Here is a 23,948-nt window from a genome sequence, read left to right on the forward strand (position 1 = left end):
GAATGCGCTTTGGAAATTGTGGTGATATTCTGGAAGGGTTGGTTAGCTACCACGCTTGGGTTGAGATTCTACCCAGACAAGAATTAAAGATGGTACTCTACTGACTAGGAGGGGTGAAAGATGTTTGACATGCATTTGTGTACGTGAGAGTGGGGAACATGATGTTTAGGAATATGTGGAAGGTACGAGTTTACTATAAAAGGCTAAACGGAATATCAGAGGGAAAAGGTAGTTAGGTGACTAGGCCTACAGATCTGAAAAGGAACAGCTGAAAAGTAAAGGAAAAAAGTAAAAAGTGGTTAAAAAGCAAAAGTGGTCCCAAAGTTGGATGGAGATGTTATCTTCTTCAACATGAATCAAATCAGATCAGCCAATCCAGAATTATCACCATAGAAACACAGATTAACAACTTCATGAACACAGATCTACAATTAAAACCTCAAATCAAAAGATGAAATACCGAAACTGCAACTAAACTTACTGGGTGAAATGCAAGGTGGCAGAAATCACGTAAACTAGGCTTTCACACTTAACCATTTCAGATCTAAAATCTAACTGCTATCTAGACTTGCAAACTCAGAGAGATTAACTACAGAAATGAAAACATGCGATTCAACACTGGAAATTACCGTAACGATTAGATCTAAGCTATCTAGGCAGAAAAGAACGAAATCAAACAAGAACCGATGCACAAAAACAACTTCATATCATAGAAACGTTGGATCACAACTAAGACTTCAAAGTAAGCAAGTATTGAAAGTGCAACAAATCCAGCGTAAGAAAACAAAGTGCGATTAACTAAGAAAGCAATAAAGATTGTTTTGCCACTCCGGGCGATGAAACTGTTAACACTACGAAGCGTGCTGACAGGAACGAGAGAATGGGACTCCGGCGAACTGATGTTCTTCAAGTGACCATGGTTGTGGCGAGGAACGAGATTATGAAAGATAATGCTGAAGGATTGATCTACCGAAGAGAGATTGCTAACTAAGTGTAGGAGTTGATGAACTAATTGATGATGATTCTCTCTCCAAGTGGCTTCCTTTTATAGGGAGGCCTCCCTTGATTTTTAGGGTAGACTTCAAACATGAAATGACTCTTTTGCCCCCTTGCTTGCGGCTAATCTTCCCAGCTATCATTCTTCTCCATCTCGAGCCTTTTTAGCATGCATACTGGTCAAGATAGCAACATCCTGACGCCCTTTTCACCGGAATTCTCCTAACATTCCCATACTGGCTAGAACACTTCCCTGCACACTTTAGCAACTGTTTTGGAGATATATTCCACTTATGCACATTATACTGACCAGTAACCAAGGCCTGGAATACGACTTATCACACAATTTCTTAAATCTCGTGTCGAAAAAAAATGTCTCTACTACAGAGGGACAGATAGAGTACTTTAAATGAATCTCACATTCCACTCACTTTTTCTTCACATAGTCAAATAACTTCTCAAAACTTCTGACGAGTTAAAAGTACTCTTTAAATGATAGGCGAAGGGGGTATTTTTCAAGACAATCTCTATCAGGCAATTTTAATATTTTATTACTTTTACAACGGGCAATGTTTTTCAAGACGATATCAGTCATCGGTTAATTAACAGGATCAAAAAGCAGCTTACCATATTACACATACATAGAATTAAAAAATAAATAGCAGTATCAAGCTAAACTTATATGCATACATAAAATATGAAATGTGGAAAACGTGCACCTCGAGATGCAATCAAGCCACCAGATGATAATTCTCTTGGGTCAATGGCCAAGCCAGTATATAGATATATATACTAGACTTCCAACCATCAAGCAGCGATCTGGCCAAACAGACTTTTTCGTATCTGCAATCAGATACAGTAGCATTAAGCCAAGAACATGCTGAATAACCTAAAATCTGTATATGGGCCAAATAGTTCAATGGTGTTAGGTAAGAGTTATATTATGGACTCTTGCAATTGGACAAAGCTCATTTGGCAGGACTAACATGTAAATAGTATTTTTTTTATTAGGGGCATTTACATTGAGTGATAAGCTGGATTGATAAAAACAATTCTAGTTAATTCACTATTTCTTTTGATGGATTGAGAGCTTGTGTAACCAGTTTATCCTTCAAATATCATTCAATCATATCACTCAAAGTAAATGCCCCTTATTGATATATCCATTCTTGTTATCCATGGTAATCATTTTCTACTCATTTCTTTCTTAAAACGCCTATTACAGATTGAAATAAGGTGTGCTATCTGCACACTATACAGCAGCAGGGTTGTCCTTTATTTATACGAACACTCAAATATTGATTCCAAAAAGATCTTGAAGATTATGAGATCAACATCCCCTCCTAACTACTTGACGTGGAATTAATAGAAAACAATAAGAAGAATACAGAATACATAGAAGACAGGGAACATAAAACGAGCTTAGATTTCTAGCAGTATAATTCATAGTTCAATCTGCCAGCTCCATATAGTTGGTATCATAATGAGAAGAAACAGAGAAAAGTGATCACGGAGAGCTTAGATTCGGAGGTACCTCTGGCAACTTTTTGCGGAATACAACCTCCAGTCTTGCATCAAGAGTGTTCTCAAAAACAATTTTCCCATCCCTAGAAGCCAACACCACACCGCCAGAACTGAAAATAATTATTAGCCATTGTCACTTGTCAGCAGTGTCAAGTTTCCAGATCAGTCAATTCTATAATTCAGGGGGGAGGGGAGGTTATTTAGAAATTGGTTATGTGTTCTAGGTCAACTCTAGCATAAGCTCACTTTGACATATTCCCATGAACAAAAGTGCACTAATATTTAGCAGGTTTTATTACCAGTAGCGATCATGCTCATTCTGTTTAGAAGGGGCCGGTGGAAGATAGATTTTGTCAACAATGATCTCAGGTTGATGAACTTGTGCTTTCTCTGCATACTCTTCCTTTGCTGAATCCAAAACAGACTCAACCAATTGCACATCCTCTTTACGACAGCGCAGCAACACAGATGGTTCTTTCAGCCTCAACAAACTCTGCAGAAGAAAAAACACAATTCTGAACGAGAAATTTCGGAATTTGGGTCTCAATACGCCGACCTTTCGAAATGAGGGATTAATTACGCTGACCTTTCAAAAAATGGGTCCGAGGCATGCGAATTTTTCGGAATAAGGGGTTTTCACCTTTTTATATTTATTCTCTTCATTTTTTTTATTATTTCTCTTTCAATAATTATAAATTGTCTAAAGTCTAAACTATCCTTTAACCCAATTTCTCAAAAATTTCATTCTACTCCCTCCAAATGTCCTAAATATCAATATGCTCTCTCATATTCTCACACAACAAATTATTTTCGCTTTTGAAGTTATGAAAAATGCTTCACGATTAGGAATTTAGTGATTATTAAATTTGATACTGTAATTATATTTAACCTCATTTTCGTATTTTTGCTTATGATTGTTTCTCCCCCTTTAATCTTGTTTAGTTAATCCATAAAAAAATATATGTAGATTATCATCCACTACTACTTCCACAAAAGCAACAACTAAATACTAATTGGGTTAAAGGATAGTTTAGACAATTTATAATTACTGGAAGAGAAATAATAAGAAAAATGAAGAGAATAAATATAAGACTAAAGGCCCAAAATGGTCCCTAACATTTGGCGTTTTTTTTATTTTGGTCCAAAACATTATCTTTTGGATTATTCGGTCCCTCATATTTGAAATCGGAGTCAATTTAGTCCTAAATTGACGGAATTGGTTTTTGATTTTACATGTTTAAATTTTACATTTTTTCATGTTTTTCATGTTTAAATCGGAGTCAATTTAGTCCTCACATTTATCTTTTTTTTTTATTTTCATGTTTAAATTTTACATTTTTAAGTTTTTGATTAATTAGGTTAATTAGGTATTAGCCATTAATAAAACATAGTTATAACTATTAATCTGGTCAAAATCAACTAAAATCGCGTTGACTGTGACATTCCGTCAATTTTAACCAATTCCGTCAATTTAGGACTAAATTGACTCCGATTTCAAATGTGAGGGACCGAATAATCTAAAAGATAATGTTTTGGACCAAAATCAAAAAAACGCCAAATGTTAGGGACCATTTTGGGCCTTTAGTCTAAATATAAAAAGGTGAAAAACCCTTATTCCGGAAAATTCGCATGCCTCGGACCCATATTTCGAAAGGTCAACATAATTAATCCCTCATTTCGAAAGGTCGGCGTATTGAGACCCAAATTCCGAAATTTCTCATTTTGAACAATAGCAGATGAATATCGCAATTCGATTTGCAATGGCATATAAATGCAATCATGATTATGACTCCAAATGAGAAAAAAATCACATGTTTTAAATTACTCATAATATAAATTGGAATATGAAAATTGAACAAAAAAGGCAGAGAGTTCAAATATCCATAAAATTATATTCTCCATCCTGTAACTGCTCCCCAGGGGTGTATCATGCATTGTGGTAGGGCCTCATGTATACAGCTTCCTGAAATTCTTTCCATAAGGCAACATACTAGAACAAGGAAAATCAATTCTATGGCTGGACAACCAAATGACTAGTACCCTTTAGATACAAATACATGTAGTTTACTGAAAAATAATGTATTATGCAGAATATGCTGAACTATGAGTACAAAGTGCAAATGCCAGGAATATACAAGATCAAGATTCAGTTTGCGAAACCTGAACAATTAGATTCTTCAGGAGATTTTTATAGTTTTTCTGAACACTGCTAACACCCAGGAGTTCCTTTGATGCACTGTCCTTCATGGAATTGACTAAATCATCCTGGGCATGGGAACCTTGATTCGAGAAGCATTCAGTTGCATTGAGTACTCACTGCAACAGTGAAGATATAAAATTTTAATCAGATGACATCCAAAATAGATCAAATCAGTGTCCTTACATAAGCTCTTGGTAACAATGAGCCTCCACCAAAACATTTAAAGATTAGATACTTTTATGTCAATTGACGTATTGATCATTCTCACTTCAAGTCTAGTCAAAATTTATAATGATGAGCAAGAGAATTAACTTTGAGATTTCTTTAGGAGAAGCAAGTTTCCGATCATGATCTTCCAACAGAATCGGAGGGCAAAAAACATTCAGAGAAGCAACACATCAACATCAGAGTATCAATGTAGATATGCCTATGTTAAGGAGGAAGTTCCTCGACGATAGATTCCGCGTCGAACGTCGCGGGAGCTTTTGTCCGTCGATCAATCCGGCGTCGAAATTAGGGTTTGTGCGTTTGTGTACGATGAAAAAGAGAAGAGAGTGTGAGAATAAAATAGAAGGATAATTGATATTTCTTGATTGATTGAAATTAATAACAATGTCCACTATTTATAATAGTGGATACTAACTTAATGAGCAAGACAAAAGATATGAAAAAGATATGCACTCCCTAAATATCTAACTAAATAATAATGCGAGATATGAAATATATATGAAATAATAAACGTATCAACTCCCCCGCGGTTAAAATCCACCTTGTCCTCAAGGTGGGAACCACGACACAATGAAGAGCGACGCGAACAGAAGCTTTGGCGAGCTCTCCCCTCCTGGATCAAACGCACACCGAATGGTTAAACGACTCCCTTCATTATTCCCATAAAAATTCACCGAGGGAAGACCGTGTTGGATACGAGTCATGGCAGACTTGGAAGCAATATTGTGGTCGTGATATTCCAGGGCTACAACGGGGAGCATGTCAACGCGTTCAAGAATACTCAAACAATGTGTGTCAATGCGCGGAGGGATCAAACGTGCATCAGCGTCGAGCGATGTTGATTGATGTTTCATACTTGCAGCATCACCGACATGCACATCCACATAGAGAACGACAATGTTCATCAAACCTTTCGGAATTACATATGCAACTTCATCTCCAACAAATGCACCTAGTTCAGCATCTCATTTCTGAACCAATTCTTCAGATTCTAATCCAAGCTCATCCTTAAACAACCTACTCCTATCTTCTATTCCTACTTCAAGCTCATGCTTTGTTGTCTCTGATGCAGCCTTGTGCTCATCAACATGGACTTGAATCTCCGTTCTCTCTTCACATTCATACATATTTGTTTCTAACTCCTTTATTGAGCTCGGAACTGCAGGTTGTTGAGGCAAATCCGAGGCCAATGGTGGCGCTGACACTGGCAGTGGCGGCAGCTCAAAAGGCGATGCTAGAGTTGGCTGCCGTGGCGGGCAATCTGATCTCGATAGTGGTGGCGGCTGCTGGTAATATTGGTGGGGCTGGTTTGCAGCGATGGTTGTTGTTAGTGGTGGTTCCCAACAATAAGTCTGTTGAGCCCGAGGCTGATCGTATAGCTGAAATCTGAGCTGTTGTTGTTGGATAGGCCGCGGATCCTAGCAAGTGGGTTGTCTGAGCGCGGTGTGGTGTGTCTGTTGAGGCGGTTCATAAGGCTGATCATATGGTGAGTATCCCTGCTACGTGCACAACCTTAGCGGGTCCCAACAAGAAGGCGGTGGTGGCAAGTACAAATCTGGCTCGTAGGACGATGGTTACTGATACGTAGTTTCCTGGCGCAGCCATGGCGGGTCCCATGAAGTGGGCTGACGGGCTTGGTAGGGATGGTGTTGTGGGTGGAGTCGCCCATCCTGTGGATATGGATATGATGGCTGTTGATCTAACGCTTTGATCGGATGGTGCAAGGGTTGATATACGGGCTGCAACGGTGGCTGGTAGGGCGCGTGAGGTGGTTGTGCGGCGGTGTACAACCGGGGTTGGTCGGGTGGATTAGGTTCGGGTTGCAACGGAGGGAGCGTTGCTGCCACCCTCCGCTCATGCTCAATCAATCGGGTCTCGAGCCAGGCGAGCCTAGCGAGAATATTCTCCCACGTTGCTGCTGTTGAATTCAGTTGCAAGCCTTCAGATGCTTGCGATATCTCCCACCATGAACGGAGATTTCTTCAAAGGTATAGGCATCATGTAGGAATAAGGGATAGAGAGAAACTTGAGAGATTGTAATTATGTGCACTGACTTGTTTTCATTTCATCGTTAATCTCTCTTTTAAATAGAGTATTACATGGCAACTATACATGGTATGACTTGGAGAAGAGAATAGAATCAATTACAATAACTACATGATCAATCTATCTTAGGACTTGGAGGTGATTTGATTCTTGATTTGATTTTGATCTTCTTTTCCTTTTCTAACACTCCCCCTCAAGTTGAGTCGTGGGATCACCAACGCTCAACTTGCAAAGTACACTTCTTAGACTTCTTGAGTTGACCGCCTTCGTAAGGATGTCCGCCAGTTGGTCTTCGGATCTCACAAATGGAAATTCCACAGCTCCATTTTCAAGGTTCTCTTTGATAAAATGTCTATCGACTTCAACATGCTTAGTTCTGTCGTATTGCACCGGATTTTCTGAAATGCTAATAGCAGTCTTGTTGTCACAGAAAAGCTGACTCTTTTCGGGTTTGATTCCAACTTCAGTCATCAGTCTTCTTAGCCACCAGATTTCCATCAATCCACTCTTGATTCCTCTGAATTCTGCCTCAACGCTTGACAACGCAACTACTTTCTATTTTTTACTTCTCCAAGTAACTAAATTCCCTTCAACAAAGGTAAAATAACCTCCATTTGATTTGCGATCAACCAGATTGCTTGCCCAATCTGCATCCGTGTATCCATAAATCCCTCGACGTTCATTCTTCTTGAACATTACCCCATGTCCAACAGTTCCCTTCAAGTATCTCACAATCCTTAGTGCAGCTTCATAATGGTCCTTCTGCGGCCGGTGCATAAACTGACTCACTATTCCCTCTGCATAGGCAATATCAGGTCTAGTGTGGGAGAGGTATATGAGTTTCCCAACTAGACGTTGATATTTGTCTTGATCTGCTAACTCGGCTCCTTCTGTGATTTGCAACACGTGATTTACTAGAATCGGATTGTCAGCAGGTTTACAGTCTAGTAGCCCTGTCTCTGCCAGGATGTCTAGTGTGTACTTCTTTTGCCTTAGAAAAATTCCTCCTTCAGAGCTTAGCACTTCTATCCCCAAGAAATACTTAAGATCTCCTAAATTCTGCATCTCAAATTCTTTGGACAGACTACCCTTGAGCCTCTCTATTTCTTCGGTATCATCTCCAGTAATGATCATGTCATCCACATATATGATTAAACACGTGATTCGACCATCTCTCTTCTTCAGAAATAGAGTGTGATCAGAGTGGCTCTGTTTGAACCCATACTTCATTATAGCTTCGGTAAACCTCCCGAACCAGACTCTAGGAGACTGCTTGAGTCCATACAGAGTCTTCTTCAATTGACATCCTTCTCCCTTCTTAAACCCATCAGAGAAGCCTGGGGGTGCTTCCATGTATACCTCTCTCCTCAATTCTCCATGCACAAAGGCAGTTGTAACATCAAATTGATGTAATGGCCAGTCTCTGTTCGCTGCAACTGACAGTAGAACTCTAATTGTGTTCATTTTTGCTACTGGAGAGAATGTGTCATCATAATCTACTCCATAAGTCTGTGTGTATCCTTTTGCTACTAACCGCACCTTGTATCTTTCAATGGAGCCATCTGGTCGGCCTTTAATAGTGAACACCCACTTGCAACCGACTGCTTTCTTCCCTTCTGGTATCATGCATTTCACCCAGGTGCCATTTCTTTCCAGTGCTCCCATTTCCTTCAACATTGCTTCCCGCCAATGTTTGTGTTTCCAAGCTTCCTCCACAGTTGAGAGGAAGGAATTTTACACGCGTGTCGTAGGCGAGCGTCCCTTCCTATTCAACAAGATTTATAAGTTCCCACTTTCCAAAATACTATTAAATAGCTTATGGTAAGTTAGGGTGTCGAACCAACGAGGAACGGTTGCATCCGGTATGTATTTCCACACTTAAGAATGGTTTTGGCGATGCCGACACGCTCTAAATTGGGGGTGGGAACTAAACTACTAAATGCTAATAACACTTAAGCTAAGATTGGGAACTAAAAGTGAAAATAACATGCAAGTAAAATAAAGCATTTAAACTGGAATGCAGACTGGACAAGTTGATAAACTGGACAAGTTATTAGAAAAACAGAGCAGCAGCGAGAAATTTTTGCACTTGGCGAAAACAAGAACTAAGCAACAACATGCATGAATATTCCTGAGTTCCGAAAGCAAGAGGAACTAAGCTAAAAATCTAAGGAAGATAAACTAAGTGTTAACTCCTAAAGAAAGCTAGAAACTAGGAAAGTGACCTTAAAAGTGGCTAAACCAATTGACTCCTAAAATGCTTAGATAACTTAAATAAACAGATAAATACACCTCAAGAAAGTAGCTTAACACAAACCTAAAATAGAAAACTTGAAAATAAGGTTTTTGAACGAAACAAGCAAGAACATCAACAATCAAACATAAATGCTAAACACTTAGAGAATTAAATACACCAAAAGCTCTTTTAGAGAATTAAATACACCAAAAGCTCTTTAAGATCAGCCCAGCCTTAACTAGAGAGTTAAGATGTTGGAAAATGAGTACAACAAGGGACTAGATCATTCAAAACATTAAAACACTACATAACTACAAGCTTCACCCCATGTTGAGTAAAAGTGGCAATGGCTGCCTATGATTCGAAATTTACTTCAAGGATGAGAGAAAACTTAGCTTAGAGAGAGAAAATAAAACTAACTAAAGCTAGCTAAAAAGTAGTGGTTCAAAAGTGGTTGAAAAGTTGTTCAAAAGATAAGTTTTGTTGTTTTAGTTGCACTTCTTCCAACCAATCTGATGTGGAAATCTTATCCACTCCCCATGATGGTAGTTGGCTTCTTTTGCCTTCAAAAGTGTCGCTTGTGGGCATTGGTAGCACAAAGACTTGTCAACTTTGCTTTGAAATGCGACTTTGAAGAGCTGTCAACATTGCTCGGACACTGGCCAATCCATCAAACTGGGCAGTTTGTGTCTTGTGGATTCCTTCCTTCCCAAATTACTGAATTTGCATCCAATTTGCCTCTACTTTTGCATGTAATCCAGAATCCATTCCATTAGCATGCTAGTCGGACCATTCTATTCATTTCCTGCCAAAAAAGCATCTTTTTCATGCAAATATTCAACTAATAAGTACGAAAAAGTGATCAAATCCGAGTGACGAAAACTAGCGCCTGTCAACAGTCCATGGGATCTCTTCTTCTTCATACAACGCAACTTCAAATGCCTGAGCTATTTCTGAGAGTTGGCTCTTGGCCATGTTAGCGACTGAATATCTCGCCTTTCTCTTTATAATATCAGGACTGTATCTCTTCGGTGGTACTCCTCTGTTTGGCCTCGAGGGAAGTTTGTATCCCCCAGCCTCTTTACTCATCTGTTCCTCCACTAGGTCACAAATTTCTGGTTCCCTTTGACCTTCAGAGTTAGGCTCGGCATCTGTCTCAGGGTCAGTCTCAAGTATAACATTATCAGGCTCAGAAGGACTTACATTGGATATCACTGGGGAATCATTGCGAACGATGTCACTGGGCGTTTGAGACTGTATTAGTGAGACCTGCTCGTCAGTTTCCTCAATTTCCTTTGTTGGATCCGCTTCCAAGGAACTCGGTGCTGATGACCAGCTTAGTGGATCGATTTCACTCATGGTGTTACTCTCCCCCTGACCGCTAGGTTGGGCAAAGAAATAATCTGTTTCGAGGAAGTCGCAGTTCATAGTGGTGAACATGCGATTGGACTTAGGGTCAAAACATCTATACCCCTTCTGGTTTACCCCATAGCTCATAAACACACATTTGATAGCACATGGAGAGAGTTTGGTTCTTTCATGTTTTGGGATATGAACGAAGACTGAACAGCCGAATACTCGGGGCTGAAGGGTTAATGGTAAAGGGATGTTTGCTAGAGTTGCTAGGATTTGGAGGGGCGTTTTAAGGTTTAGAGTACTCGATGGTAATCGATTAGATAGGTACACTGCTGCGGCAATTGCTCCAGGCCAGAATTTCCTTGGGGTATTGGATTCGATCATCATGGCTCGTGCTGATTCCAAGAGGGTTCTATTTTTCCTTTCGGCTACTCCGTTTTGTTCTGGGCTATATGGGCAGGTAGTTTGATGAATCATGCCTCTATCATGACAAAATTGTTTCATATTTGAGTTCACAAATTCCCCCCCATTATCAGATCGAAGTATTTTTATGGTTTTCTGAAATTGGGTTTGCACAAGGGAACAAAAATGAGTAAAGTGTTCAAAAACTAGATTCTTTTGTTTCATAAAATATACCCATGTCATGCGGCTACAATCATCCACAAACAGAAGAAAATACTTAAAACCTTGCCCTCCTAAAACAGGTGAAGGACCCCATACATCAGAATGAACAAGAGAAAATAGGGAATCAACTCGAGTATTGTTCGATTTATAAGAGCTTCTATGAATCTTGGCCAAAATGCAGATTTCACAATGCATATCTCGACTAAATTTAGGAAAGAGTAATTTCAAATAACCCGTGGAAGGATGTCCCAAGCGACGATGCCAAAGCCAAGCCTCTCTGTCGGCCGATCCGTGAGTTAGCAATGCAGTTCTAGGTTGAGCTATCTCATCCACGTAATACAACCCCTCCCGCTCAGTGCCACGTCAAATAATTTTTCCCGTGCTGATATCCTCTAAAAGACAGAAATCTGGTTGCATAAGAAGAGTGCAGTTTAATTCTTTAGTCACGTGACTAATAGAAAGTAGTTTATGCGACATAGATGGGACATAAAGGCAATTTGACATTGTCAGATTTGGTGATATCTTAACAGTTCCCGCCTCTTCGACTGGTGTAAGTTCACCACTTGCAGTCAGAATATGACTTTTTGGTGCCCTATGCATATCAGAGACATCAGATAAATCATATGTTATAGTATCTGTGGCTCCACAATCGAAAATCCATTTATCACTTTTATCATTTGATGAGACGGATAGGGCATATGACGTGGGCAGGTTTTCGAGGATTTGGAAGCGATTTGTGCAGTGTATGGGGGTTGTTGTATTAATATTCCTGAGTTTGGGCCGTTTTGGTAATTTAGAAATTTGGTGGGGTCAATTTTTTGAAGATATCTGAGATTGGGGTGTATTAGGGGTTATTTGAAAGATAGGTGGGGAGTTTATAATTTTGGTGAGACTTTGGGTCTGAACAATATATTATAATCCTAAATCTCCCATTTTACCTTCACCTTCCGGATCTGCCACCTCCATCTCATGTGCGATTCCGATCGCTGCAATTCCTGGTTTTGGCTCGATTGTTGCCGGCGGTCCGCCGCCTCGGAGGTTTGTGGCCGCGACATCACCTCCGACGGTGGCATTTCCTCCGGTGGCTACTGCCACTGCTCCCCTATTTCCCCGGAATGACGGTGGCGGCGGTGGTGGTCGTTTTCCCGTCCGTTCTTCCCACCATTCTGGATAGCCCACGATTTCGAAGCACGTTTCCACCGTGTGCTTTCTTCGGCCACAACTCGAGCACAAGAGCTTCGATTTGTCCTCTTCTTGGCGCCGGTTTCCGCCTCCTCCTCCGCTACCTCGCTAAGAATTGGGTCGCTGGTTCTGCCAAGGCCGCCGGACAGCCAGCCCTGCTCCAATCTGTGAGGTATCCTTCTCACCTTCTCCGCTTTGTAGCACGACGGTTCGTGCGTCTTCCCGTTTTAACATGGCGTATGCGGCCTCGACTGTGGGTGGTGGTTCCATCCTTAAAATCTCCTTCTTCATTCCGTCGTGTTTATTGTTTAAGGCAGTCAGAAATTGGTACAGTCGGTTCTCCTGTGTTAGCCTGTTGTGTATTTCGATATCCTCCGGGTACTTCATTGGATTTGGCTGCCTTTGATCGATGGACACCCATAAGCCCTGCAGTGTGCTCCATATTTCTTCCAAGTTTTCTTCCTTCTGCTTCACAGCAGTTGCCTTCTGGTACAGATCATAGATCTGTATTCTATCTCCACCGCTTGCGTATGTTATTGCCATAGTATCCCACATATCTTTCGCTGTGGGATATTGTGACACTCTGCTAACCAATTTTTGATACAGGTTCTGAACGATCCAAGTGAATACCTGGTTGTCCTCTTGCTGCCATCTACTGAAGGCAGGGACAGTTCTTGGTGGAGGGGAAGGGACTCCGGTGACGTGAGATACCATCCCTCTTCCGCTGATCGATCTCCTCATGAGCACTGCCCATGTGGTATAATTTTCTTCGTTCATCTTGAACCCGACATCCAATGGGCTCGTATCGATTCTGAAAGATTCATTTACTGGTGGATTTTCTGGTGGGTTTGTTGGTAAGATTTGGTGAGTTTGGGCCATGCTGTATCGCATGAATTTATTGAACATCCGAGCAAATTGCTCGGTTTCGGGTCAGTTTGGTTTGGTCGGTTTCGTTTGGGTCTGTCATTTTGGTGGTGGTTTTTGAACAGAAATCTGCTCTGATCTGGTTAATGGTCGGGATTGGTCCGAGACAGAGATGAGACTACTCTGAGTCTCATCTCCGCTCTGATACCATCTTCAAAGGTACAAGCATCATGTAGGAATAAGGGATAGAGAGAAACTTGAGAGATTGTAATTTTGTGCACTGACTTGTTTTCATTTCATCGTTAATCTCTCTTTTAAATAGAGTATTACATGGCAACTACACATGGTAAGACTTGGGGAAGAGAATAGAATCAATTACAATAAATATCAATCTATCTTAGGACTTGGTGGTGATTTGATTCTTGATTTGATTTTGATCTTCTTTTCCTTTTCTAACAAGATTGACTTCGGCCATTAGTTCGAGAATGAAAGCACCAATTGTTAAGGAAGAAGTTCCTCGACGATAGATTCCGCGTCGAACGTCGCGGGAGCTTTTATCCGTCGATCAATCCAGCGTCGAAATTAGGGTTTGTGCGTTTGTGTACGATGAAAAAGATAAGAGAGTGTGAGAATAAAATAGAAGGATAAGTGATATTTCTTGATTGATTGAAATGAATAACAATGTCCACTATTTATAATAGTGGATACTAACTTAATGAGCAAGACAAAAGATATGAAAATGATATGCACTCCCTAAATATCTAACTAAATAATGGAACAAAATAATAATGCGAGATATAAAATATATATGAAATACATATGAAATAATAAACGTGTTCGCCTACTTCATAGTATTGGGAAATTATTTAAAATTAAACAATTTCACTTATATTTTACTACTAGTTTGAAATTGAAACAATGAAGCATCAAAAACAAACCAAATGCCGACAAATTCAAATGAAACCGTAAATCTCACATCTTCTTGCGCACTTGAACTTGTTTTTCCTTGCGCTCGTACTCCTGCTTGATCTTCTTCTTCTCAGCCTCCACCAATTGCAGCTTCTCGATATTGAATTCCTAAAGCAGAAAGGTGATTCATCAAATCAACAAAACTCCTGATCAGTGTTAATGGTGATGTATAAGTTGTAAATAAAATGATGTGTGGAGTAGTGCGTTGTTTAAATTTTTCAAAATTAGAAAGTTCATACTCTTTAGGGACGGATGAAAAAAGAAATAGTTCATACTCTTTGAGGACGGAGGGGGTATAAATACATATTAAATAATTTAACGTAAATAGTGGTTGTTTGGTTGGATGAGAATTTTTTCATTTGTCAAAGGATTATTAGTTGGATAGACCAAGTCATAATGCCACTTAGTATGGAAGGACTAGTGAATATTTTCTCGTTTGGTAGGGTAGATACTCATCTATAGAATTTTATGAATAAAAATGATATATATGTGTGTTCTTATCAAGTTTAGTTTATTTATCTTCCTTATCAAACTGTTTCCAAATATAAAAACAGTTTTTATTTTGGGTCATCACTCACAAAAAAAAGAAAAATTCTAAATTATCCATTTTAGGACGTAAACCTCAAATTCTATTAATACTACTTTCACTTTATCCTATTCTTTTGCCATTTTTTTTATAACAAAAAATGGTGGCAGTAGACCTTCTCACCATAAATAGATTAAAATATCCTTTAAGGGAGTCAAAGAGTATGGATGTGCGTGGTGATACTTTTAAAGTTTGAGTACCGTGTATGAAACCAATCTAAAGTTTAGGTATCAAAATGTAGCTCACTCTTCACTTTTTTTCTGTTGAAGTTTTATTACTTCATCCGTTCAAAAAAAATAGTCTCATTTTCTATATTTGTTCGTCCACCAAAATTAATCTCATACTAAAAATGAAAAATTATTTATAATTTATTATTCACTTTTTTATATTTATCTCTTCCATTTTATTCACTTTTTCTTTTAATCACTCATACTTTATCTACTTTATTTTTTTCTTTCTAATACGTTATAGGTATCATATAGATTAAAATTCATGTTGTTTACTAATCAGATTTTTTTTTATCAATGAAATAATAAATATATTTGTATTGCCATTTGGGAGTTGGGACCACCGGAGAGTAAATGGTTAGCACAGTCTATACTATTAAATCATCTTAGTTAAAACTTAAACTACTTGGTATAATGAACAAAGATGCTAGCCGGTGAAATATCATACTAGAAATTCTGCTAAACAAAGTAAGAGTTTTTATTCAAGTTGTGGATTGAAACCTTTGCAAGGAAAATTAAAGTGTATCATAGCATCTCCAATGTACACTAAAACGTAAAAAATGGTAGACAATTAGTTCCAATGGTACTCTAAAATCAATCCTATTTTTAAGTTTATACTAAAACAAAACTAAAAACTTTTTTCAGATTTTGTAAGTAAAAAAAGCATAATATAAAATATTCTTTTAGGTTTGAATTTAGTGTAAATGGTTGGAGTAAAATCATATTTTATGTAATACACTAAAATGAGTTTGAGTTTAGTGTAAACGGCTCAACATGCTCTTAGGGCATAAATAACGCGAGTGGGCCGAACCGCACCTGGGTCCCGGCCCGCGGCCTGCGCGGTGGAGGAAGACGATTCGCAGCCTGGCCGCGCACAGGGTCTGGCCTGGCTAGCAATGGAGCTTCCGGGGCCGTGACCCGTTGCGTCCCGGCTCGGTGTTGGAGGGGTTCGGGCCGGTCTAGGGCCCCAATTTCTGTTTTTTTTTTTTGCATTTGGAAGAGGAAGAAGAGGGAGGGAGGCGACGGAGCCTCAATTTCTGATTTTTTTTTGCATTTGGAAGTGGAAGAAGAGGGAGTGGGAGAGGAAGAAGAGGGGCGACAGACCCTAATTTTCTCATTTTTTGCTTTTTTTTTGCATTTTGAAGAGGAAGAAGAGGGGCGAGAGGGAGAGAAAGAGGAATAAGAGTATTTTTTTTTGCATTTTTTTATGTTCTAATTTTTAGTATTTTTTAGTTTATAATTTATTATTTTTGAATTAAAAATGAATTTCTCGTATTATAATTGTTCAACGTTTTCAATTTTTACAAGTAAAATAGGTTGAAGTTGTAAATAGTGCAATTTAATAGTTGTGGACTGGGATTGGCCTGCAGGGTTAGAGGAGTTGTGGCCTGAGACTCAAATTTAGAGGAATGATGACGTGAAGGGAACTTGGGGCTTGAATCTGGGTCAGGGTCGTGGATGGCCTTAAAATTATTTGTTAGTAAATGTATCAATTTTGACATTTTACTTTTTTATATTAGATTTTAATTTTAAATATAAATATATAACTTTTGGAGGTTTCTGAATTTTTCGTAAATGACAAAAACTAAACTGATGTGGTGAATAAAAATTTACTGGCAATCAAAACGACATCAAAAACACCCAAAACAATATATAGAAAAATAAAAAAAATGGCCAGAACTACTTCAATTTTAACTCATTCGATCAATTTTGCTGCAACCGATGTCTTCAAACATTCAATGCAGTGGCAACGATGTACTCCAAAAATTCAATTGCTTTTTGTAGCACATCTATTCCATAAACTTGAATATACTAGTGCTATTAAGCTGTGTTCGATTTCCTAGATAAAATAGTACCAAAATTTAATATATTCTCTACGTTCCATTCAAGATGTCCACATTTTTTGGTGACCCGGGATTTTATGGGAAGTTGTTAAGTGGAATAACGAGAGAGAAAAAAATAGTTGAATATTTTAATGCGAAGAGAGGAGAGAGAGATTTGTTTCCAAATGTAGAAAATGAACATCTTGAGCGGGACAAACTACAAAGGAAAAATGAACATATTGAATGAGACGGAGGGAGTATGATTAAATTGGAGGAGGTTGACTATGACTAATTATCGCATAATTATCTATCTAATATGATTTAATCCGGAGAGACAATCACATGAATCAAACATACTACATATTTAATCTCGAGTTATAATTTTGCAATCCGAACAATCCTTAATATATTAATTTACTCATATGATTAACTTTCAATGTGATCTGCGGTTCTGTGCAATTGTTGTGGGACACAACAAAAGATTCTTTAGCACTACTAAAACGCTATTAGCGGATAAAGTAAATACCTAATCTCTCATTCAAGCAATATATATTCATAGCTCCATCAACTTGAACTTGATAGTGTCCCAAAAGACGGCTCGATATTAGTAATATTAAAATCCTTTTTAATATGAACATGTGCAATTTGTTTGACAATTTGGCACATCGAACATATCTAAAGTCCTCTAGTAGAAAACCATATACAACGAACCGTAAGCTAAAAAACAAAAAGGAAGCATTAGAGTAGAAGTAACTTAAGAGCATCCACTATAGGCGGCCTTCCCCAATAGCCCCGCCCCCCTTTTTTGTCCACAGCCCCAATTTTTTGTCCACGACCCCAATTTTTTGTTTCCGCCACTATAGGCGGACACTTCCAATAGCCCCGAAATTTTATAACCAATTTTCATTTTAATTTTTTCATTTTTTTTAAATCAGCAGAATTGAAATAATTATAAAACGAGGTAATTGGGACCGAATATTCGTTATATAGGGCAAAGGTAAAATTATACAACGAACGTCCAAAAAAAATACAAATAAAAACGCCGCCACCGTCTAATCGGTGGCGGAGTCCGATTCCTCCTATAAAAAATACAAATAAAAAATGGGGAAAATAGATGGTGGAGGAGTGGTATTTATAGGAGAAATTTTCGAAAAAAAAAATTAATTCGATGGGGCTAAGGCGCGCCGGCCGTCGCCCCACTATAGACCGGCGCGCCTATCCCCCACCGCCCCGTCCTCGCCCCCTTCCCGCCGCTACCTCGTCCGCCCCACTCTGAACCGTCCGCCCCGGGGCGGACGTTCCAATCACTATAGATTGCCCCGTCGCCTCCTCCGAGCCGTCCGCCCCCTTTCACCTATAGTGGATGCTCTAAGATCCAAGAATTTTCCTTAATTTAAAATAATTGTTATTACTTAAGATCCAAGAATGTTCCGTCTTCCAAAATAACTTTGACACAAATAACAATTATTTTAAATTAAGGAAAATGTACCTACACCAAAAATATGCACTTGAAACCGTTAAAAGACACAGGCAAGTACGTTATATTATCTATCTAGATCTAGTGCACCCAATATGTTATGATTTATGAAACATAAAAATAATACTATCAAAATAAGTGAAATGTCACGTGCTTTGAATTTTACAATTCATCATCATATCTATATCTATACTTACTAATTTAAAAGGCGAGTTTTGGAGGTATCTCATAATTGTCATTAAGATGTTTTATTATTCTTATAATAAAATAAATTATATTAAAAATCTCAAAATATATAATCGTTATAATTAGAAATGATAAATAATCATAAATTTTTCTATTTAGTGAATCAAATTAAATGAAAAAGATAAAATATTTTATTTAAATTGTTATAATAAAATTAACTAGTAATTACTACCTTTTTCTTAGTGTGGCTAGGTATCTCATACGTTACATTTATATTAATTAAACTTTATCACCACCACTGCTAATCATTTTTTCAATTATTAATTATATTATCATTACTTTTTATATTACAGTAGCTCTCATGTATAGAAAACGTTTTGATTCATTTGATTGATGTTTAGATACCGATTTGTAGGATTATATTAGAATGACCATACTATTTCAAATGACCTAGACCCTATACCATCAAATGACCTAGATCCTATACCATCAAGGACAATCGTTAGATTTCAGACCAGATGCATTCTTAAACCGCCACTTGGCAGGATTAATTTTATTTAACAAATACTTCTTCCGTCCCAGTTTAAGAGTAAAATTTAGTTGTGTTATGAGTTTTAAGATATTGGTGGAGTGTGTAATAAATGAAGTGAGGTAGTGTTTGTTGGAGTGTGTAATAATTGAAGTGAGGTAGTGGAAAGTGAGACCATTTTGACTTTTTATGTGTTTAGGATTTTGTTTTGTTTTATTTTTATGAAAGTAATGACATTTGAGTGTAAATTTCATCAACAATGAGGTTAAATTTTATGTCTAAATATGGTAGATTCTAAATTTAACTATTAAACTGGGACGGGGAGTAATTAAAAAAATGCAAAAGGCTAAAACTGGAAATCCAAATTCCAGCCGTTTCTCTCTAATCATAAATCATAGTCTTTCCTTCTCTCTTTCTTCTATTGTTCGACATTAATCCATCAAATCTTTAGCAAAAAACACCATCGCTATTTTTAATATGTGCAATTCTTTTAATCTCTTATGCTATTTTCATTCTGATCTCTGTAATTCTTCCTTCAATCTTCAGTGTAGTCAATCCATGGAGAATGATGTTCCGGCTAACATCCATTTCACTGATTTTGCAGACGGTAAGAAGCACTTTCATTCCGTTTCTTCAATTTTAGCGGATATTCAATCTCAGTAATTCGTCCTTCAATCTTCAGCCATCACTCAATCCATGGAGAATGATGTTCATGTAATCGTGTAATTGTGAATTTTGATATGTGAAATCAATTTCATGAATTTGATATGTGAAGTACCGAATTTGTATATTCTCAGTTGAATTCGTAAATGAAGTTCATGAATTTGTGATTAAATCTCAGGGAGTTCATATTTGATGTGTTATAGTAATTTAGTGCATGAGCTGTTGTATTATACAATATAGAATTTGTAAGTCAGATTGCTTAGTTAAATATGTTCTGTTGCTTACTTATGGGGCTGAAATTGCATGGCAGTGTTTGTTGTTGAAACCATCGAAGCATTTTCGGCTGTAATGCAAGATTTTGGGAAAAGAATAGAGAGCAAATCCCCGGTTTTGCATGTTACTGAGAAGAGGAAAAGAGTTGAAGATTTCTATTGCATTGGATGACTGAATGTAGTCGAAGTTCAACCACCGAACGTGGTGAGGACCAAAGGTTCATGCAGCGACTCTGGCAGTCGTCTCGTGCCGAATTACAGAGATTGAATATCCACTGAAATTGAAGAAACAGAAAAGAGAAGCCTATTATGTTTCAAAGCAAACCAAACCGTAGTTGTGGGAAATGTCGTGAATTGTGTCACCGCGACTCTAGGAATTGTGGCAAACAAAAACAAAAAAATAGTCAGTAATTACAGGGAACTGCGCATACCAGTTTGCTTAGTTACTTTATTTTTATTGTTGGCCACTGAATCCGCAGTTGCATATCATTGTGATAGATTGCTTTCTTAATTTAGTTTTTTGCTTTCTTATTTGAATTCGGTTGTAGAATATCAACGTGCTTGGTTACATGTTTATTATTCCTTGATTAGTAGTTTAAAATTACTTATCAGTGGTGTGTATTCCTAATTAGTCATTAATATTCTAACCAAAATGATTGATAGCATATTACATGGCATTTTATACTTTATTGCTTTTTACTAATGTTCTTTGACGTACTATCAATACAATTCGACTACCCATTAATTTGGTTTAATACGGCTTTGTTTCATCTCGCGTTATGATTAACACAGAAAATTTGTGCAACAAATTACTTGTATTAGAAGGTGTTAGATATTTCTTATATCTTATTGTTTGGTTATATTTATTTTGCTGCTTGTTTCTTCTTTTCGAATTGCATAACATATATAACATGTCAATTTGTAGTTAATTCTATTCGACTAGTGCTTGATGTACTTTCATAATCGACATTAAATTCGTGTCGCACAATGCTTGGTTTATAAGTTTATTTTGCTTACATACGTTTTAGAATTTGCTTGGTTTGCAAATCATTACTTTATTTTGCTTGCCTATATTATAGTGTTCTAACATATTATTCTATGCATGTTATTATGCAAAAGCAACAACCAAAAAAGAAATTCTAAACCCACCAATGACTACACCAAAACAAACCAATATTCCTATCAAATTCAAAACAAAACAAAGTTATTGCCATTTTTCTAAAACAAAATCATACACTATTCAAGGTTTGGGGTACTCTGCCGCCATCTTTTCAACATCAACGGGTCCCTTCTTTCGTGCCTCTTCAAGGTGGCTTGTTGCTATTCTCATCATGTAATCACGAACTTGTTTTCATTACTATAAACCATAGCTGTAAGGAATTTCGCACGGAGCAACTGGAATGACTTGGACGGCTTGTTAGTAAGGGCGCACTTCCAATCATTAACTTTAGTCCCCATATACGTCTCCATATGTCGCATAGCGAACACTCCACAATCGTTGGTAATGCCTTCTGTTTTCCACTTGAATTCAAGGTGTTCAGGTATAGCTTTTCTCAGCATCCGTCCATAGCTCACACACTTGTGCTCCAAAAACTGTATAAAAAAGATTTTCTACAAGCAAGTACAACAAATGTTAACTCAACATGCAAATTGCAATATGCATTTTCATCTTAAATTTTTTGCAGGGCGCTTACCAGTTTTTCAACCACAATGTCATATCTAGTTGCAAGAAGCCTTCCACTTTGTGTGCTGTCAAGTCATAAAGTAGCAATTTCATAACAAAAGGTAACCAAATTTCAATACCTTTGTCTTTATCAGAATTGTTCCCTGATCCACCCTCATTTTCCGTGTGACTGCGAGCTTCAGCAGATTGTCTTTCGCATTCCTCTTCTATCTCAGGCTCTTCGATTGCCTCTCTCTGCCTCACCATTGTATAATTACGCCCTGGGTTGCACTACCTAAATAAATACAAACAAAACAAAAACTTCTGTTGAGCATTTACAAAGTGTACTGTAATCGATTATAATTATTAAGCAAGCAACTTATAAGGCAGAAACAAACAATGACCCATCCATTACTACGCACGCAAACGTCATTATTCTAAGCATATAATAACATATGAACAATCAAATTTCCAGCCATTAATAAGCAAAAAAAATTCAGTTGCCAACCAAACAAATAATATAATAGAGCCAAGCACACCTCATGAGATTTACAAATTGTACTGAATCTATTGCCAACCAAGCAAAAAACATAATAGGACAAAGCAATTACTAAGGCTCAATCAAGCGTCATAAGTTTGTTGGAGTAATTACTACGGCTCGATCAAGCAAACAATATAATAGCACCAAGCTTGATCAAGCAATTACACGGCTCGATCAAGCAATTACAAAGCAATTACAAAGGCTCAACCAAGCAAACAATATAATAGAACCAGCAATTACTACGGCTCAATCAAGCGTAATTAGTTTGTAGGAACCACGCCCAACATCATCCCATATTTCAAAACAAGGGACATATACCCGATAAGAAACCATACCAGACCAGATTCGCAGCACAGGAATCCGAGCCAATACAAATAAGTTCTAATATGTTTGATTCTGAACGACATCCCTAATCAAAGGTGTACTAATTTTTTTCCCAACAAAGCAACCAAGAAAATAAAAACAAGCAAATCTTAATGCTCAATAAAACGTAAGCAAATTGTAGGAAACAGAGTCTAACATGAGACCAAGCATTTACTAACTCTACAACAAGCAAAAATTCAATCTTTAATAAGCAAACAAATAAATTTAAAAGCAAACAAATAAATTTAAAAGCAAACAACAAAATAGAACAAAGCAACCAACACGGTAGGGACTCGCAAATCCAAGAAGAGTAAACAAGCAAACACCGATTCATACAAATGCAATCCAAAAACTGAGTAAGTTTCATTCACTTAAAGAACCCAAAAAAAACACGATAATGCAATCTAGAATTTTGGAGGAATGGTGGTGAAAACAGGTCCGAAAATAACCAAGAGCAGGATAATCACTACGCAATAAACCCTAAAACATCATCACTAAGCAGTCAGACTAACCAATAATGAAACACAAATCAATCGGATGGAGAAAGCGGAGGCTGTAACGACTGACAGCAAACTTCGAGCGCCGTTTTTGGGAGAATCCGCTGATGGGGCAATCGCACGCAGTAAAGAAGAGAAACAGAAATCGCTGACGGAGAGCTTTGGAGAGAGCAGCAACAGACTAGGGTTTGATTAAATATATTATTAGAAATGAGTCACTCACCCCTTAAAAGGGCTCATAGGGGGTTATCCACACTTATATAGATTAGATGGGATCTTCACGATGTGGGACAGAATTTAGAGAATTTAACACGCCCCCTCACGTGTGGGCCGGAAAGGACATCGGTCTTCCATCACGTGGGTAGGCAATGCAAGAGAAACCATCATCGACGTGGGCCGGAAAGGACATCGGTCTTCCACTCGTGAGGTAGATAAGAGATAAAGAGAAAACCATCATCGACTTGGGCCCGCTCTGATACCATATTAGAAATGGGTCACTCACCCCTTAAAAGGCCTCATAATGGGGAGGATTATCCACACTTATATAGATTAGATGGGATCTTCACCAAGTCGATGTGGGACAGAATTTAGAGAATTTAACATATATGAAAAAAATCGGTAGATGATCGGATGGGGAGATTTGGAGAGACAAACGGTTCAGTTTTTGACATAGTGGGCGTGCGTTATAGCTGAGTGGGAGAGAGAGTATGAATCAGCGCCCAAAACCGTTTCGAATTTAATTCCAATAAAAAGACAAAATTACCCTGGTAAGCAACATATTGTGGACAACCAAAGCATTCCGTAATCTATTTCTATAATCCAATCTAAGCCATCTATATAGGAGATCTGACGGCTATAAATGGTGTTACATTGACACTTTAATTAAGGTGGCACCC

The 23,948-nt window shown here is 37.9% G+C and overlaps 1 long non-coding RNA gene and 1 pseudogene across 1 annotated transcript; both read right to left on the reverse strand.

Annotated features, from left to right (window-relative positions):
- Window positions 1–1,638: 1,638 nt before the first annotated feature.
- LOC121799716 lies at window positions 1,639–18,887 on the reverse strand (annotated as a pseudogene).
- Window positions 18,888–21,120: 2,233 nt separating this feature from the next.
- On the reverse strand, window positions 21,121–23,235 carry LOC121796290. The gene is made up of 3 exons (XR_006049739.1): window positions 23,068–23,235; window positions 21,683–21,946; window positions 21,121–21,599 (listed from the first exon to the last, which is right to left on the reverse strand). It is a non-coding gene; the product is annotated as an uncharacterized LOC121796290 (long non-coding RNA).
- Window positions 23,236–23,948: the final 713 nt, after the last annotated feature.

The sequence above is a fragment of the Salvia splendens genome, chromosome 1, assembly GCF_004379255.2.
Source record: "Salvia splendens isolate huo1 chromosome 1, SspV2, whole genome shotgun sequence".
NCBI classification, from domain to species: Eukaryota; Viridiplantae; Streptophyta; class Magnoliopsida; order Lamiales; family Lamiaceae; genus Salvia; species Salvia splendens.